We start from the raw sequence: 18,571 nt of genomic DNA, 5'->3' as shown, positions 1-18,571 counted from the left end.
TGGGTTGGTCTCCCAGGACAGGGCAAATGCAAGGAGCTTGAGCATCTCACCTTCAGTGTTGCAGGCTGGGCAGCCTTTGATACAGTGGCCCCATGAGATGACAAGCCAGCCTGGAGGAATGCAGTGAAGCCATTGGATCAAAAGATCTAGTTCTGGAACTGTTCAGACCCTCAACATGACATTCTATCCATCACCTACCATTTCTTATTTTTTCCTCATGTAACTTTTTTTTTCATTATCAAAGAATATAGAGAAATAGGAGTTGACATAACTGGGAGAACTATATTAGAATTAAAAATGAAAACTAGTGAAAATAGCAAGTATTACTGGCAATTTTACTTACATAAGCATTCAGTTTCAGCCAGACCAGGGACTGTTATATTATATAGACACACACACACATACACACACACTCCTTATCCTCATAATGCCTGTTTAATTTTATTAGGCTTGAAATTTAATTTAATTTTTAAAGTTTTCAATTGAAATACAACTGACATATAACAGGACATAAGCTTCAGATGTACAACATAATGATTCAATATTAATATACCTTTTTTAAATACTCACCATAATAACATCCCTCACCTAACATAGCTTTTTTTTTTAAATTTTGGTGAGAATTTTTAAGATCTAATCTCTTACAATTTTCAAGTATGCAATAGAGCATGTTTAACTATAGTCCCATGTTGTAGATTACAACCCATGACTTATTTATTTTATAACTGGAAATCCATACCTATTGACCTCCTCAACCATTTCTGTCAACCCCTACTTCTGCCTTTGGCAAACACCAATTTGTTTTCTGTATCTATGATCTTTGCATTTATTTTTATTTTTTTACTTCCAGATATAAATGAGATTGCACAATATTTGTCTTTCTCTCTCTAACTTATTTCACTTGGCATAATGACATCCATGCTGTGGTAAATGAAAATATTTCATTCATTTTACACTTGAATAACATTGCATTGTGTCTCTGTGTGTGTGTATATATATATAATACTTCATCTTCTTTATTTATTTTGCAAATGAGGAACTGAGGAAGAGAAAGGTTAAGGTACCTAAAGTTATATTGTTAATAATCAGGCAACCAGGAATTGAAAGCTATGCTTCTGACACATGTAATGCCTCTGAATAGCATTCAACATGTTTCTATTAATGACATTTTATATTCTTGGATGAAGGCCAAAAGGGAAAAACAAGACTCAAGCAAAATATAGACCCTGACAATAATAGATAATTATTTAATTAGTGAAAGAAACAATTACATATGTCATATCAGAAATTATATATATGTGTGTGTGTATATATATCACACAGAGGAACATTAGAATGAACAAAAATGTGGTTTAACACACAGGATCTAGAGGTGATCCTTAAGTCTGGAATCTTTGTTCTGCCACTTACCAGATATGTGATGCTCTGAGGATCAATGCTCTTATTTATAAAATAAGATTAATAATAAAAATGAAAGAGAGCTTACTGTAAATGAACACATTTAGAACAGTGCCTGACACAGAGTAAGCACTCAAAACAAGGTAGCTTTTCTTATCACATGTGAAATCAGAGACTCAATTAAAAATGTAGGTTGCATAATTAGGATATCCATGTGCTGAGAGCTTTAGGAAAGACTAGAAAACATGAGAAAGTTAAAGAAAGTACAGCAACATCAGAGGGATGTGGGATTTTGTGGAAAGAAGACTGGAGAAATTTGTTAGATGCATAGAGACCTCGAGACATACACTATGAAAATTATTAGGGTTCTATTTTTTAAATTAGAAAATAAAACTGATTAAAATCAAATAGAAATTTTCAAATGAATGCTGGTACGTTTCCATGGCCAAAGGAAGGTCTAGAAAGGGAAACTGTAACTTGAAAGCTGCTGTTATAGGCCCATTGTGAGGTTGTAGAAAGAAGCCCAAGAAGACTCATGTTTAAGAAAAGTATGAGGTATAGCATTTACAGCACACGGTGCCCAGAAAGTAGATAAGAAGAAAAAGGAGGGAATGCTGCACCTTATTTCAGACTTACTGCTCTGGGGATGTAGAATGGCCAGTTTTCAAACTTGAGGCTAAGGTCATCACATGATGGACAAATAATGGAGCATGCAGAGTGGGCATCTGAATAATTGTGACAGACTCCATGGAGAAATCCAAAGGTTTGTTTACTCTCTAAGAGTTCTTTGATATAGCATTTCCCTGAAATAATGAATATTCTTCTGCTCATCATAAACTTCTGATTACTCTTAGGAAAAATAAGCCCCAAATATCTAAACATGGTGAAGTAAGGGAGGCTCTGTCTCCTCAATGACCTTTACCCATTCTCTTTGGACTATTTATACCCAGGTTATAAACTGTTTTTACTTTTTTTTTTTTTTTAATTGTAAGCTTCTGTACCAAGACTTTTCTCATGCATCTCCACCTCATTCTCTTAATATGAGTTCTCTTAAGTTCTTGTTTCATTAATGTTTTCAAAGAAAGCAAGTGTCCCTTGAACTTCCTCATTTGGTCTGTTCTCCCTATCAAGTGTTCTCATTACACCTTATAGATATTTTAGCTGATTGCTACTATCTTTTCCTGCCACTTTTCTGTTTCCTGTTAATAACCATGAGGGTATACACACAAACAAACGACACACACACATGTCTGAGAGTGTAGTAAAGATTGAAAAATTAATATTTCTTCAAAATAAATAAATAAATAATTTAGCCATTTAAACGTTGTCTGGTTATATTATTTATGATTTTATTTTGTTTTCTAGCCATTTTAGAAGAGTAAGTGGAAAATAAATAGCAAGTTGATTTGGATGTAACATAAACTTCTGTAGCTTGAAGTTAAACCATTTTATTGCCTCATCAGCGAGTTTCCTTGGTAACTACATAATTTCTGACTTTCAAATGGACCCCTATTTGAATTTTCTCCAAACCATTAGGCTGTTTTCCTCATCAGTATAGGTGTTCATTACAATCATAGTGTTTGGAGCCGCATGGGGAGGAAAGTGGCCTTTTTTTTCTGGGATAACAGCTGTGGAGATGAACAGATGCCATTGATGAGCTGTGTGGTGTTGCTGATTCTACGTAATTGTTATGAGTATTGAAATGTGGCTGAAATGATACGGTTGGCAATATCAATTTCTCTAGCATCTTATTCCTATCCATCACATTTTTAATTCTTGTGTTTATTCAGTTCATGGGAATTTTCCTTTTATGACTACTTAGATTTCATTAGTCATCTCTTCTGTTAACATACTAAGCCATGAGCAAATTTGTTAGTAAATGATCATGAAGGAAAAGTGTGAAAGGAAACAACCCTTTCATACTGAAGAGCCAAAAACATGAGGTTTGAGACATTCTTTTTACAGGGGTCTGGTATTAAAGTGATGAGGACTTATAAAACAAGCATGTGAAATTAATGAATACTCAATCCTCAGTCACTCATTAGGGACCCAGCCTTATTAAATTAGTTGGGTATTGTGGCAAATGGAAGCAAGTTATTGGGTTAAGTGACATATGAGCCAGAGAGCTTGAATTGTTCAATTTTGTGTGTCTGTATTAAAAATACTCACTGACCAATGTGCTCCTACTTCTCCCATCAGGAAATGTACGTTGAGGTGTGAGCTAAGCATCAACAATGCCAACTTTGTAGAAAAAAAGAATCACAATTTTAACCTCAATAAAAAGGACAATGACAACTTACCATCTTGGAATTTATGGAGGTAAATACAGCTGTATCTGATACCAGGAGTCCACAGTCAGACACACCACAAAACTCAGGAAAAGTATGTTATGGGAATATATAGTTCCTTAGCCATCCTACTTCCAATATTTTAATATCCACTAAAGGTTTCTGTTTATTGACTACGCCAAAGCCTTCAACTGTGTGGATCACGATAAACTGTGGAAAATTCTGAAAGAGATGGGGACACCAAGATCTGCCTCTTGAGAAACCTGTATGCAGGTCAGGAAACAACAGTTAGAACTGGACATGGAACAAGAGACTGGTTCCAATAGGAAAAGGAGTACGTCAAGGCTGTATATTGTCACCCTGCTTATTTAACTTATATGCAGAGTACATCACGAGAAATGCTGGGCTGGGAGAAGCACAAACTGGAATCAAAATTGCTGGGAGAAATATCAATAACCTCAGACATGCAGATGACACCACCCTTATGGCAGAAAGTGAAGAGGAACTAAAAAGTCTCTTGATGAAAGTGAAAGAGTTGGTGAAAGTGAAAGAGAGTGAAAAAGTTGGCTTAAAGCTCAACATTCAGAAAAATAAGATCATGGCATCTGGTCCCATCACTTCATGGGAAATAAATGGGGAGACAGTGGAAACAGTGTCAGAGTTTACTTTTGGGGGGCTCCAAAATGACTGCAGATGGTGACTGCAGCCATGAAATTAAAAGACACTTACTCCTTGGAAGGAAAGTTATGACCAACCTTGATAGCATATCAAAAAGCAGAGACATTACTTTGCCAACAAAGGTCCACCTGGTCAAGGCTATGGTTTTTCCAGGGATCATGTATGGATGTGAGAGTTGGGCTGTGAAGAAAGCTGAGCGCCAAAGAATTGATGCTTTTGAACTGTGGTGTTGGAGAAGACTCTTGAGAGTCCCTTGGACTGCAAGGGATCCAACCAGTCCATCCTAAAGGAGATCAGTCCTGGGTGTTCATTGGAAGGACTGATGCTGAAGCTGAAACTCCAGTACTTTGGTCACCTCATGCGAAGAGTTGTCTGACTGGAAAAGACCCTGATGCTGGGAGGGATTGGGGTTAGGAGGAGAAGGGGACGGCTGTCAGGAAGCATTTATCAGAAGGTTCCCCATATGCTGTTATGGATCTGTCATGAAACCTTTGGTATTTAAGGAATTAAGAAGAGAGGCACGCCTTTCCCGGGCTGGGGAATGCAGGCATTTCCTTTGTTAGTTTCTCATTATGGTGATAAGTACCCTCTTCTTTCTTTAATAGGGATCCCCTTGTGTTTTGTAAGTCGAGTTTTAATCTTTATCTTTACTAACCTTGTAAGACAGTATCTATGCCCACGCCATGTTGAGTAAAACACCTTTGCTCCATCAGAACTCTAGTCCCTGTGTGTTTCTTTCTTTCTCTTCCTCTCTTTCTCTTTATCTCTCTATTTCTGGCTGATTCCCTGGAACGTGAAAGCCGGCTGGGTAACCCAGGGAATATTAGCCTCTTTCCTTCTTTCACTTTCTCATCCTCGACTCCGGACCACCAGGTTTCGGTCCATTAAAAGACCAACAGACGACAGAGGATGAGATGGCTGGATAGCATCCCCTACTCGATGGACATGGGTTTGAGTAAACTGCGGGAGTTGGTGATGGACAGGGAGGCCTGGCGACCAGCGAAGAGTCAGGTCGCAAAGAGTCGGACACGACTGAGCGACTGAACTGAACTGAAGAGCTTCTCTGGTGGCCCAGACAGTGAAGAGTCTTCAGGCAATGCGGCAGATCTGGGTTGGATCCCCGGGTCAGGAAGATCCCCTGGAGAAGGAAACTGCAAACCACTCCAGTGTTCTTGCCTGGAGAATCCCATGGAAGGTGGAGCCTAGGGGGCTACAGTCCACAGGATTACACAGAGTCAGACACAACCGAAGCGACGGCATTCACACATGCACACATCAGTTGGCTCCGGGTGAGCCGGGGCAGCGTGCGGGGCGAGGGGAGGGCATGACCGGCTGCTCACGCTGCGGACTGGGGGAGCCAGGACCTGGCGTCCCCTCCGCCTGGGCTCCCCACAGGGCTGGCTGCGCTCACAGGCCCGCGCAGCCCCACTTGCCAGACGCTGGGCAGGCCCAGCGGGACGAAGTTGAGGGGGCTCTGCCCAAGTGCCCTGGCCGATGCCGCGGTGGCCACTGCAGACCTGGGAGGGGCAGTGGTTGGGGGAGCCGGCGCCTCAGGGACCCCTCTACTACTTCAGTGCTGTTCAGATAGGCACACACCCCTCCTTCAGCCCCTACCTTGCCTTTGAAGTTCCCCTGAGAGCCACACTTTCTGCTTAACTGTGTTGGGAAGAGAGGATATTGACATCTGCTGTGTGTGACTACCCAGGTTAGGACTGGCCTGAGTCTTGAGCTGAATGTGATGGAGAGGAAGGAGCAGGGATACAGAGCCAGGGAAACACAGGTGATGCTCACAGATCTAACACTTTGCCGCCTGTGCGGCTCACACTCATTTTGTTTTTATCCATGTTCAACCCTCATTTGTAAAGTGAACATAATGAGCTAATAATGCATTTAAAGGCAATGACACACAGTGCTTCATAAATAAGTTATTAAAAGATAGGATTTTTTTTTTTTGCCTTCTTTAGTGAAGAGGCAATTATATTCCTATATTATAAAACATTACATTAATTTTTGAAGTGGATATGAAGTTGCTAAATTGAAGACTCCCATATGTTTACGGAGTTAATGCAAAAGTAAATACAAAATTAAAATATGTTTTTTGTTTGTTTGTTTGGTAAATAACAAAGTGGATATGTCATGACAAGTTTTCTGGACTTTAGTAATTGATAGAGAATATTTCTAGAAATTTATTGTGTACTGAAAGTTTGCACAATAAGTCTTTCTGTCCTCCACAATAGAATGACTACATAATAATATGGAGTTAGTCCTCAGAACTCTGGAATTTGGATATAAATGTCACATGGTAGGAACAATCAGATGTACACACATAAAGCAAAAATTGGGAACAATTTTCCATCCAAAATGTGCACACTACACTCCATTAACAGGTGGTAAAACCATAATTTCCCCCTAATTTAAATAAATCAAATGCATATTTGCATATAAATACAATAAATGATGGTGGAAAACACTTTAGTATAACTTTCTAAAGTTTACTTTTCAACTTGATGCTAATACAAAATAACTCTGTAAGCATATATGCGTCTTTAACAACTTCAAGTTCACTTTGAAAATTAAAGTCTTCGTTTATAATATAGATAGAGGATTTCTCAAGCAAATAAGAAAAACAAATCAGACAATATCAGCATTAAATTACTATAATGCTTATTTATTTAAATCTAATGCTAAAACTTTAGAATCGCTTTTTTTCCCAAATATTTCTTTGTAATGTCATTTTAACAAGTGGATTTAGCTATTGAAAGTAAAATGAGAAAAAAATTAATTATGGAAAGTGAAATTGTTTAAATTTCAAATGTGCCACAGATAATTAGTGGTTTAGTGTAATTCTATCACATAAATACTAAGCTTCCTAATTCTAGAATCAGTAAGGGATTAAAATATCTTGCTAATGGATTCACTTGAAGAAAAATAAAGCCTCCAGAAGTCAGTTTTAATGTCCTCCCATTTAGGGTGGTAATACTACCTATGAAATTATTATGTCAGCAAGAAAATGTCGTGCTTCATTAGCTACAAATATTGCCAGCAGAACGAGGACCTTAATGAAGGTCAAGGTTAGTGGTTTAGCAGTGATGACCACTGTGGAGAGTGATACTACAGTTTCCACTTTAATTCTAGTAGGAAAGAAAAAAAATGCCATTCTGTTCAAATTGAAAAGTTATGCCTATAAATTGTTTCACACACTATTTATAAATATATACTCATTTACATGAATCCATGTACTTTCCAAACACAATCACCTAATACAGACGTGTATTGTTCAGGTACATATTATATGATACATTGGTCAATTACTTAGATTTTTGAAACTTGGATATTTTTCTATTTTAATTGGAGGAAAATCACTTTACAATATTGTGATGATTTTTGCCATGCTTCAATATGAATTGGGGCCATAGGTAATCATCTGTCCCCCCATCCTGAATACCCCCTCATAACTCCCTGCCCACCCAATCCCTACAGGTTGTCACAGAGCACTGGCTTTTGTTGCCATGTGTCATACATCAAAATCCCATTGGTTGTCTATTTTACATGTGATTATATATATGTTTCAATGTTATTCTCTCAAGTCATCCTACCCTCTCCTTCTCCCACTGAGTCCAAAAGTGTTCTTTATGGTTTCTTTTTTTTTTCCTTTTTTATAAAAGTTATTTATTTTTAACTGAAGGACAATTGCTTTACACATTTTGTTGCTTTCTGTCAAACCTCAACATGAGTCAGCCATAGGCATACATATATGCCCTCCCTCTTGAACCTCCCGAACCTCCTGTTCTTTATGTTTGTGTCTTCTTTGCTGTCCTGCATGTAAGATCTTTGGTCTCATCTTTCTAGACTCTATGTATACACATTAATGTACAGTATTTGACTTTCTTTTTTTTTTACTTACTTAACTCTGTATATTGGGCCTTCTCTGGTATCTCAGCTGGTAAAGAATCCATCTGCAATGCAGAAGACCCCAGTTCTATTCCTGAGTCGGGAAGATCTGCTGGAGAAGGGATAGGCTACCCACTCCAGTATTCTTAGGCTTCCCTGGTTCAGATGGTAAAGAATCTGCCTGCAATGTGGGAGACCTGGGTTAGTTCCCTGGGTTGGGAAGGTTCTCTGGAGAAGGGAATGGCTACCCAATCCAGTATTCTGGCCTGGAGAATTCCATGGGCTGTATCGTCCATGAGCTCACAAAGAGTCTGACACGACTGAGTGACTTTCACTTCACTTCACTTCACTTCACTTCACTCTGTATACTAGGCTCTAGGTTTATCCAACTCATTAGATCTGACTCAAATGTATTCCTTTTTAGTAGCTAAGTAATATTCCATTGTGTATATGTACCACAACTTCCTTATCCATTTATCAGCCAGTAGAAACTTAAGTATTTTTTAAAAATAATTTTCTGCTGAGTATTTAACTCATTGTTTCCCAAAGATATTTAATATACAAGGAAGAAAACTGTGTGATGATACACCCTTGAATAAAGGGCATCATTTTCTCTCTGCATCAGCAGGTCTGGAAGGATGGCTGTAGACCGGTGAGCACATTACCTCATTTGGTAAGCTCACTTGCAAGACCTGAAGAGCTTCAAGTCACATCCCGATTTGCCCTGCTTCCATCTGTTCTCTCAGTTCTACAAAGTATGTTTTGACTCTTCTCTGGCATCTAGTGAAAATGAACAAACTCCAGAACATATAGTTTTCATAATCCACAACTAATGCCTTCACAAAAATCCATGTTTGAAATTTAAAATCATTGTCAAGCTTCAAGGTTAAAGTATCATGTAATTTGAAAATATAGAAATGTATTTCAGTTCTGAGTTTACACAAAAGAGTGACAAAAATTATTTCTATAACATTCAGCTTGAAAATGTGTAGCTACTGAATATATGTGGTATTTTATTCATACAAATTATTATATCCAGCTTTTCTTTTATAGAGTCAAACTAGTTATCTTTGGTATATGCTGAGGAAGGTGGAACATTTAAGTGTGGCTGAGGCGTCTATGAAGACACACAAGACAAGGAGGCTACCCACGTTTTATAGATTGGGGAGGGGGTTCCAGGATATAACTTTCTTGAATAATCGTTGTTATTGTGGGTTATATTATTATTACTGTCATTATTATTGGTATTTTTATTATGAGGTACTCATAGCACAGAGACTATCATTATTTCTATTCTCATTGCCTAGTTTATCAGCCTTAACATTTTGCCTTATTTTTTTATAAATAAAAATATCATCAATAGAGGTAGAAATTCCCTGTGCACAGCACCCTCCCTCCAAAGAAAAGTAGTATTGTAGATTTATACATCCTCAAATGCTACTCAATATCACAAATATTGTGTATGTTACACATAGATTTATATTACATATAATATACCCACATGTGTATAATGTGTACTACTAATTTTTATTTCATTAGGATGGTTCCATCTAGTCAATATTATTCACTAATCATTATATCCTTGAGATTGATACATGTTACCACAGGTAGTTTATTTTAACTGCTATATGTAATCGCATTTTAGAACTATGGCTCAAAATATTTACCTGTTCACCCATGGATGGGTGATAGTTTTTTCTAGTTTTTCTGTGTTACAAATAATGTTGTTCAGAATAGACTCATCCATACCCCTTCATGATCACATGCCATGGTTCGTAGGATACATAACTAGAATTGTAATTATTGATCATATATACCTTAAATGTGACCCATATAGTATTTCCATTGTTTCTCCTTATCTTGGAATTATTCTAATTTTTATAACCAGTTATCTTTCACTGTTTATTTTTATTTGCACACTTGCTCTTAATTTGGAAAACTTTACATCTGCTTAGCAATCATTTGGATTCCTGCTATCTTGATTAGACTATTGATGATCTAGGCCCAGACTTCTTTCTAGTTGATTCTGTTTTTAAGGATTCATATTTGTTCTATTTTCTGAACACATATCCGCTATCTATTTATTTTTTGTAGGCAATTGCTTAGCTTTTGTCTATTAGAAGGACCTTTGTGAAGCATAGACATGAATTTTTAAGGTTGCCAAATGTAACAGTTTTTCATTTTATTTACTTTTTGCATCATGTTTAAGAAGTTACACATTAACTTGTCTGTATTAATGAAATATTGTCCTATATTTTCTTTTAAAATTGTATAGTTATTTTCTTTACTGATTTTGTAAATATCACTTTACCTTCTTTTACCATGATAACCTTTGAGTTATAAATTATATCTAGCAACTAGGTGAGTTCATATGAGGTTAGAAAACAAAACTGAGGCAGTAGACATCTTCTTGGCTCTGTTGGTACTGAGAAGGAAGATTGGAGGAGAGTGAATAGAGAGAGGCAAAGAGTGAGTACATGCCTGTCCTCAAGGGCTCAAGGCCCAACCCAATCATAAATTTTAAGTGAGGAAGTGTGATGGATGGTAAGGAGATCAGAGACAGCATCAGAAGCTTCCCTGTCTGTGCTTTGAAGGGGAACAGAGGGAAGCTGACTCCTCTAAGAGTGCCCTTCCCAGATCACTCCAGTGCCATCTGCCAAGTTCATTTAGGGAGATGCCCTCCTTCCAGGAGGAAGCAGCTTTTTGCTGATCCAATTTGGGAGCACAAATTGGTGGGTTGCTTTTTTAGGCCAAGCTTTCTTTTCTTGTGCCCTTCAATTCTTCAGAATATTACAAAGATCCTCTGAGTAATATGATCATAACAAAAATAACAATCCTCAAATTTCTCTCCCTACTTTGAATAGTATTTTGTCAATCTTCCCTTTTTATGTACTAGCTTCTGCACTTGGCCCACTCTGCTCCCCCTTGGCTTGTTAGCTACAAGTTTAGGAAACTTTGAAAGAATAGCTTGGGGAATGAAGGGCCTAGCCTTTACCTTTGGGTTGGTTCTCCTTGTCTTAAAGGGAAGGAGACATTTTAGGAATTGCTCTGAGTAGATCCTGTTACTGAAATAAGTGGCTGACTCTTCTATACAATTGTGCCAGGCCTCATCTCAGTACATCCACAGAATATTTAGCTTTCAGGCCCCCAGAGAAGTTTCCTTTCTCAGCGAATTCCATTCAATCATGTTTCCAAACCATTCCCCCACCTGCATTGCTCTGGCTGTGGTATGCTGCTCAAAACAGCAAAAGCACATTCAACATCGGCCAGGATGCTGGTTTTCTGTACCCATTTCGCTACAGCTTGAGGTCTTGGTAATATGATTCACCTTGCAAGTCATTCACATGACTCTATTAGGAGGTGTTTGCTAGAGCTTGGCAAGGGACAGCAGTTTTCCAGACAGAGTGATCTCTTCCCTCACTGTCTACTACCCAATCCACCCCTTTCCTCTTACAGGCCACTTCCAGAGCCTTGCAAAGAGTGAGGAAACTGAACTTCAAGTAGCCTGAATAACCAATTGTGGTGGGAACTACTGTCTCCTCCTAATTTTTAGAAATAGAACATTCCCTGTCTACCTACCCTGACAGCTTGTAGCTGGGTCCACGGCAGTCAAGCTAGATATTAAATTCCACAATGCTTCTGGTAACTAATGATAAGTATGTGAATGAATACATTAGAGAAGACAGGATGTGAGTTCAAACATCCTGGTCAATTTCTTTGAGGGAGATCAAGATGTACTACACCAAAATATGCCACTTGGGATAAGGGTTATTTTGAACGAAGGATGATTAAAAATCAACAGACAAAGAAATATTTCTCTTTCAGCCTCTTATCTGCCTAAAATCAGGGCATAAATTTCTCTTTCTGAAGGTGGCATGCATTTCTCCAACCTCCTGTACCAGAATGAGGAAACAACACTTATCACAGGAGATGAAGAGCTGCATAAACCAACTTTACTGAAATAACTCGTATTTATTATACCTTGATAAATAAGATTGAAGCCATGAGGAGAAGGGGATGGCAGAGGATAATGTGATTGGATGGCATCACTGAGTCAATGGATATGAGTTGGAACAGGCTCCAGGAGTTGATGATGGACAGGGAAGCCTGGCATGCTGCAGTCCATGGGGTTGCAAAGAGTCAGATATGACTGAGAGACTGAACAGAATTGAACTGATCATTCTTGAGGCCCAAAACTCTTTTTTTTAGAGAATATGAACACTCAAGTCTAGCTACTTATTTGAGTGTCACTTCTTTTCCTGTGAACTCTCGTGTATATAAAAATATTAATGACTCTGTAATCCTTTCCTTCCTCTATCTTTTTCCTGTCAGTTTAATTCACGCAGATCCAATCTCTGAACCTAAGTGGGTAGAGGAACACGTCTCCCCTGACACTGCAAAGAAAACTTTAAGACTTTTCTTTCCTTTTCTCCACTAGCTGGGGAATGAACACAACTATTGCTTCCACCCTGAGCCCATGGCTTTAAGCCACACACCTGCCATTCTGGACCCTGAATGACACCAGCAAATAAAGCTCTTTGCTCAGTGTAGAAACTTAGAAAACAACAAAATAAACACTCATTTTATATGAGCCACTGCACTTTGCAATCTCTTATATATCAGCCTTACTTCTACTCTGATAACACAGTGGTTTATTAGACCAATAATTTTAGTTTATTAGTTCAATAATTTTGGTCCTTTTTCACTGATCTAAAACATCCTTTGAAGAAATAGTCCCTGGTCATGGGTTATCAGTAGTTCTTCATGTCCCCTTTTTCCTCATTTATGAGATCCCTATCCCAGAGAGATGACTCAGGTCCCCACAGGATCTCCTGAACACTGTGGATGTACTCTGCCCTGTACTCTGAGGCTTGCCACTAACCCCAGTCCGGACCCCAGCTGCCGACACATCATCCATCTCTCTTCCCACTGGCATTTCTCCGTTGTTTATGGTATCATTGGAACATTTTCTTATACACAAGTACAACTATGTGTTTTGTTTTCTCTTTTTATGTTCAATCTATAAGTGTTACAGGTTTGGAGAAAATGAAATGCATCAAATTATAAAGCTATCGCATTTTATGTTCAAATTATTTGTATATCTTTGAATTAATTAGAAAAGCTGTGGCAAGAACAAAGTTTTATATATCCTTATTTATTTCTTGATGGACTAAATTAAATATATGTTTTGGGCACTGTGAAAAAAGGGTTTCCTATCAGCTTTGTTTGTTTTTTGTTTGTTTGTTTGTTTTTGTTTTTTGTTCATTTTTAATTGTGATAAATTCACATAATATAGAACATGCCATTTTAACCACATTTTTAAAAAGTACATAAATTAAGAATCTAGAAAGACAGCTTAGTGTTTTATCTACAGGGTAGGTTTAGTGTCTTCAGACAACCACTATTTTTAAAGGTATATTTATAGGTCTCATCTCTGTCTTGTGAAATTGTGTTTCCATTTATTCTCCTCCCTTCCATTTTCTATATTGAATATGCATTACTTTCCTAAGAAAACTGTTTTTGTTTGTTTGTTTATTTAAAAAATTTATAGGAAGGCACTGTATAAGCATTTTTAAATTTTGCTCTAAGATTATCAGAGAAAACCTGGCTGGGGATGATAAAGACAAAATAGTTGTCAACTGAAGGTTCAGAAATTTCCTCACATTGTTCACACCTCTTGGAAGAAGAAATACAGAAGTCATACAAGTTTAGATTGTATATTGATCATTTTCAATCAACATGCAGGCCAAAGGGAAGTTCATTTTTAATACTATACAAAACAATCTGTCCTTACATATCAGGTGATCTTGGGGTTGAGTAATGAGTAGCTCTCCTCTTTCCATGCTTTCTGATCAGCTCTTAGGAGAAAGGAAACCAGTGAGAATAACTTAGTGCTCTGGAGGCAATCCTTTCACAAGGCTGGACCTGCTGAAGTAGTAGGAGGGATATGTGCTGGGACAGGTAATAGAAAATGGGCACCAGGCCATGACTGATGGCTATGGTGGGGGCAGTCTGCTTTCCCAGCTTTCACATTACCATGTAGCCCAATCCTACGTTCCCTGGTTTTTGTTTACTTGTTTGGTTTCATTTTTCTCTGAGAGAAGAAAGACCTTCGGTATTGACCAATGGCAGTAAAATATCTCAACACTTCATTCTCCATCAGTTATCCTCATGACAAGTGAATTTTTTCAGATAAAATAACAATAAATAACATAGTTGGATCAATTACCTTAATTAGTCAATTAAATTACTGTTTATTTTTGTTCTAGATTGTAGCATGAGAAATATCCAGTCTAATTCAAAGATAAATTGGTAGGAAGAAATAAAATTATTAACATTTTGCTGGAAATTATTAAAATTTCCAGCTGATATACATTTTCTTCTATAAACATTTTGTTGTTTCCAGTTATCAGACAAATGATGGTAATCACTCCTCCCTATGTCTAGATCACCAGTCATGAGGGAAACTCCTGGGCATTCATTTTCGCCAAAGCCCTTGTAGTTCTTTAACATTATCATCTGGTATTTTTGACCTTTGAAGATCTGATATCATCTGCCAAAAAAAGTGATCCCAGGCCTTTAAGCCTGGTACTAATTTTTTTTTTTCCTATGGTTTATTTTCTCTTTCTTTCATTCCTAACCAGCTTGCTTAGAAGAAGACAATTTATAGTTACAGGCCCAAATGTTATCTATCATGGTTGAAATTACAAGAGTAATTTTTGTTCAATATTCACCTTTGTGTAATTTGATATTGTAATACAGAATAAATCTTAATAACGTTTTGGGGAAAAATTATTTATGAAATGTAAGTAAATCATGGTATATACAGTGGAAAATTCCATCTATATTTGTAGAATGAGAGTCAAACAACTTGTAAAAATCCTATTTTCTAATTTTTTGTTGCAAATAGAATCTATGTAGACAGGTAACTTCTTTAATGGAGAAGATGCCTCTAACCTCTCAGGGAAAAATAACACTAGGGTGTTATTTTCTTCTGCAGACATTTCTTTGGGTGAACTTAAAAATATGGTTTAAACCATGGCAAACTTTTTTGAATATGAAAAATAATGACTATCTCAGAAGACTTGATTTTGTATTGAATGATGTAATATTAATATCTTAAAAGATTTAATACACCTTCATAATTGTTTATAAATTTAAGGCATAATTAAGTACTGGAAGGTCCTTATCTTTTATTTTAAACAGTTTTAATGTTATAATTTAATTATATATGAAAGACTATACCTCCTTGTAAGTTTGCTTCCCTTCTCTTCAGGGATTTTACTCTATGACTCATCTTTTGGAACTGGCATTCTGACACAGCACCTAAGCATTTTGGCTGCATTAGACGTTGCCTACCCCAACAATGGATAGCATACAGCTGGTTGATTTTCAACTTTACAAAGAAGTTCTTGGCGGGAAATTGTCTTTGACTTTTCAGTAATTATCATTTCTATTGGTTTTTGAATTGAATTATTGCTGTGTGATGGGTTCTATCCCATAACAAAGCTACCTGCTCCTAGAAGACAGATCTTTCATGCTGTTCCCATCCAAATATGTATTTTATATTTTTTGATGACACTAGAAAGGGTGGACTGCAATTCATTTAGAAATTATAATTTGATTTCCTTTTTTTTTTTTTTAACGGAGCTTACTTTACCACTTCTTTATAAATGGACAACTGTAATTCTCCTGAAAGACTCAATTTTTTTTTTTTTTTTACCATAGTGTCAGGAGAGTATGTAATATCCTTGTTTCTGTCTTGCCACAGCAAAGATTTGAAATGGCAGACCAGTGTTACAGATCAGTTACAGCTCAGAGTTTTATTCGCAAACAAAGGAGAGTATACCCTGGAGATTTGAGGGCGGGCCGACCCCAAAGGAGAGGCCTCAATCTGTTTTGGCTTCCTCTTTATATGCATTTTGTCTCCTTCCCACTGAGCTTACCCTTCGCAAGTTGGGTTAGCCAAGTAGGGGGCATGTTTGCTTCACCTAAAGTTTTTTCACTCCGCTCTGCAGATTTTCTTTTGATCTATTTTCATGGGCTTTTCCCTTTCTTTGTCTTTTAGCCACCGCCATTTTGGACTCCTTTCTCCTATTCTAATTATCTAACAATAGTATACTTTGTTGAAGAAAAAAAATTGGTTAATATGTCATTATCTATTAAAAACAATCCATTAATTGATAAAGCATTACAAATCTTAAAAATAAGAATGCTCAATTTATTTATGTTGCTTTCAGTTAACTACTAAATATGAAATATACAAGATTCTCAACATGGTGCATCAGGAATTTAAAACTGTATATGGTATTTATGAAATGTCAAAATAGCAACTATAGAAGACTTTGAGGCAAGAATAAGCCAGGTAAATTTCAGGATAAGAAGGAGTCTGCTTTTGCAGAGAGCTTGGGTGAGAGGGGATGGTTCTGTGCCAAGGTTGACAAGGGCTTTAGAATTAGTCCTGAGAGCAAAGAGGAATAATCAAAGGGTTTTGAAGAAAGGAGTTATATGATCTGATGTGAAATTTCAAAAATCATTCTATTTGTTATATAGATAAAAAGGTAGGTCAAGGGGCTTATGAAGAAGCAGGGAACCAGAAAGAAGGTCACTAGGTTATTTCAGGTGAGACACCTGGTGATTTTGTCTCAGGCCCCAGGGGCAGAGGTGAGTATTCTGACAGGGATAAGCCTTAAATATGAACATGACAAAATTTGCTAATGAAATGAGTTACAAAATAAAAATGAAAGTCACTGCTGGAATATTTTGCTCCAACAATTATGAAGAACATGGCCCACATCCTCCAGTTGGAAATCCTACTGGAATAATGGGAAAGAACTGCAAAAATAAATAATTCTGCTCTGAATTTGCTAAGTTGGAGGTGTTTCATCAATATTAAATGAAGAAATCAAGCAAGTAGTTGGTTACATGAGTTGAGTCCATGAAAGTAACTGGTGCTAGAACATTCTTTTTTTTTTTTTTTTTTTTTTAATCAGTCAGTGCTTACATTATATGTCAAGTCAATAGGGCAATGAGATGCTTCAGAGACTATACTAACAGAATAGATATAAAGAGTGATGCTCACATATTCTTCTAGTGTTTTTATGATTTTTCTTTTTAATTCATTTTCCCAGTTTAGAAAAGAAGCAGATCCCAAGTCTTGTAGGTAGACCTATAAAGTCAGCTTCTTCTTCTTTTCGTTTTACTTTTATATCATATCTTATTTTACACTCATCTTATGAGTATCTAATTCTTAGGTTGGATTTTCTCTGCTTTTTCTTACTTTTTTTAAAAACAAACCTGAGTTTGGGTAAAGAGAAACTTTATTCAAGAAGACTTGCAATAAGAAGAGGGACTTACTATATGAAGGGAAAGATTATATTGCATTAGGGGAAGAGACAAGGGGAAGGGCTTTCTTGTGCAGAAAGAAATAGATAAGACTGAAGGGAACATGGTGAGGGGGTGGTCTGAGCAGTGTGATAAGCAAATTGATGGGAGAATTTCTTCCCCTGAGTCCAGTTAATTTTGAGAGGAGTCTTCAGGCAGAGGTGGCTGCAGTTTCTATTGCTGAGACCTGGGGAAGGATGACCCCCTGCTAAAGTCTGGTAGGGTCTGATTTGCAGGCATTTTGTCTATGTTGATGGAGACAAGCAATTCAATTCATTTACTAGCAGAAGGATGGGAGTGTGCAGTATCTGTGTCTGGTCTTGACTGAGATAAACAAGGGAGTCTTAGCTAAGTGATAGGGAAATGCAGTGAGCCATTTCCCAAAACACAGGGACAGGGCTTCTTAACCATCTTTGTTGTCCAAGAGCACAGGCTCAGATGACATTCAACAGTGTCAACATCTATAATTTTTCAAATGATTTTTGCCTTTCCATCTTCATGCTGGGAGAAAATCCTAGAGACTTTTCTTGATTGTGTTTATTATTTTCCATACTCTCCAACAGACATTTTTATTCTATTTCAAATAAGAATTTTAGGTTTGCTATTACACTTCCTTGACTTTTTTTTTTTTTTCTTTTTTTTTTAGGTCATATAATTCTTTTTTAACCTTGTCTCTTAGTTCTGCTTTCACAGAAGTTCTGTCTTGTTTCTCCTGTTTCCTGTTGTCCTGGGGCTCTATAAATTTCATTTTCATTTTTCTAGGAAACATTCAGAACTAAGTCTTTCCTCTGACTTTTCAGAAGTAGGGTTGAATTTCTCTTGTGTTTTAGAAAACATCTTGTTTATTTTTAAATATTTATATTTCCCTTTCATTTATTCAGTCTATAATAAATATGTCTGCATATTTCGTGTTTGTTGTAAAATCTAAGGAT

The 18,571-nt window shown here is 37.0% G+C and overlaps 1 pseudogene; it reads right to left on the bottom strand.

Moving 5' to 3' along the window:
* Positions 1-5,599: 5,599 nt before the first annotated feature.
* LOC136171071 (death effector domain-containing protein pseudogene) overlaps positions 5,600-18,571 on the bottom strand; it is a 124,862-nt pseudogene continuing 111,890 nt past the window's right edge.

The sequence above is a fragment of the Muntiacus reevesi genome, chromosome 6 (genome assembly GCF_963930625.1).
Source record: "Muntiacus reevesi chromosome 6, mMunRee1.1, whole genome shotgun sequence".
In the NCBI taxonomy this organism is placed as follows: Eukaryota; Metazoa; Chordata; class Mammalia; order Artiodactyla; family Cervidae; genus Muntiacus; species Muntiacus reevesi.
Note: the sequence above shows the minus strand (reverse complement) of the source record. Positions and strands in the feature narration are given on the sequence as shown.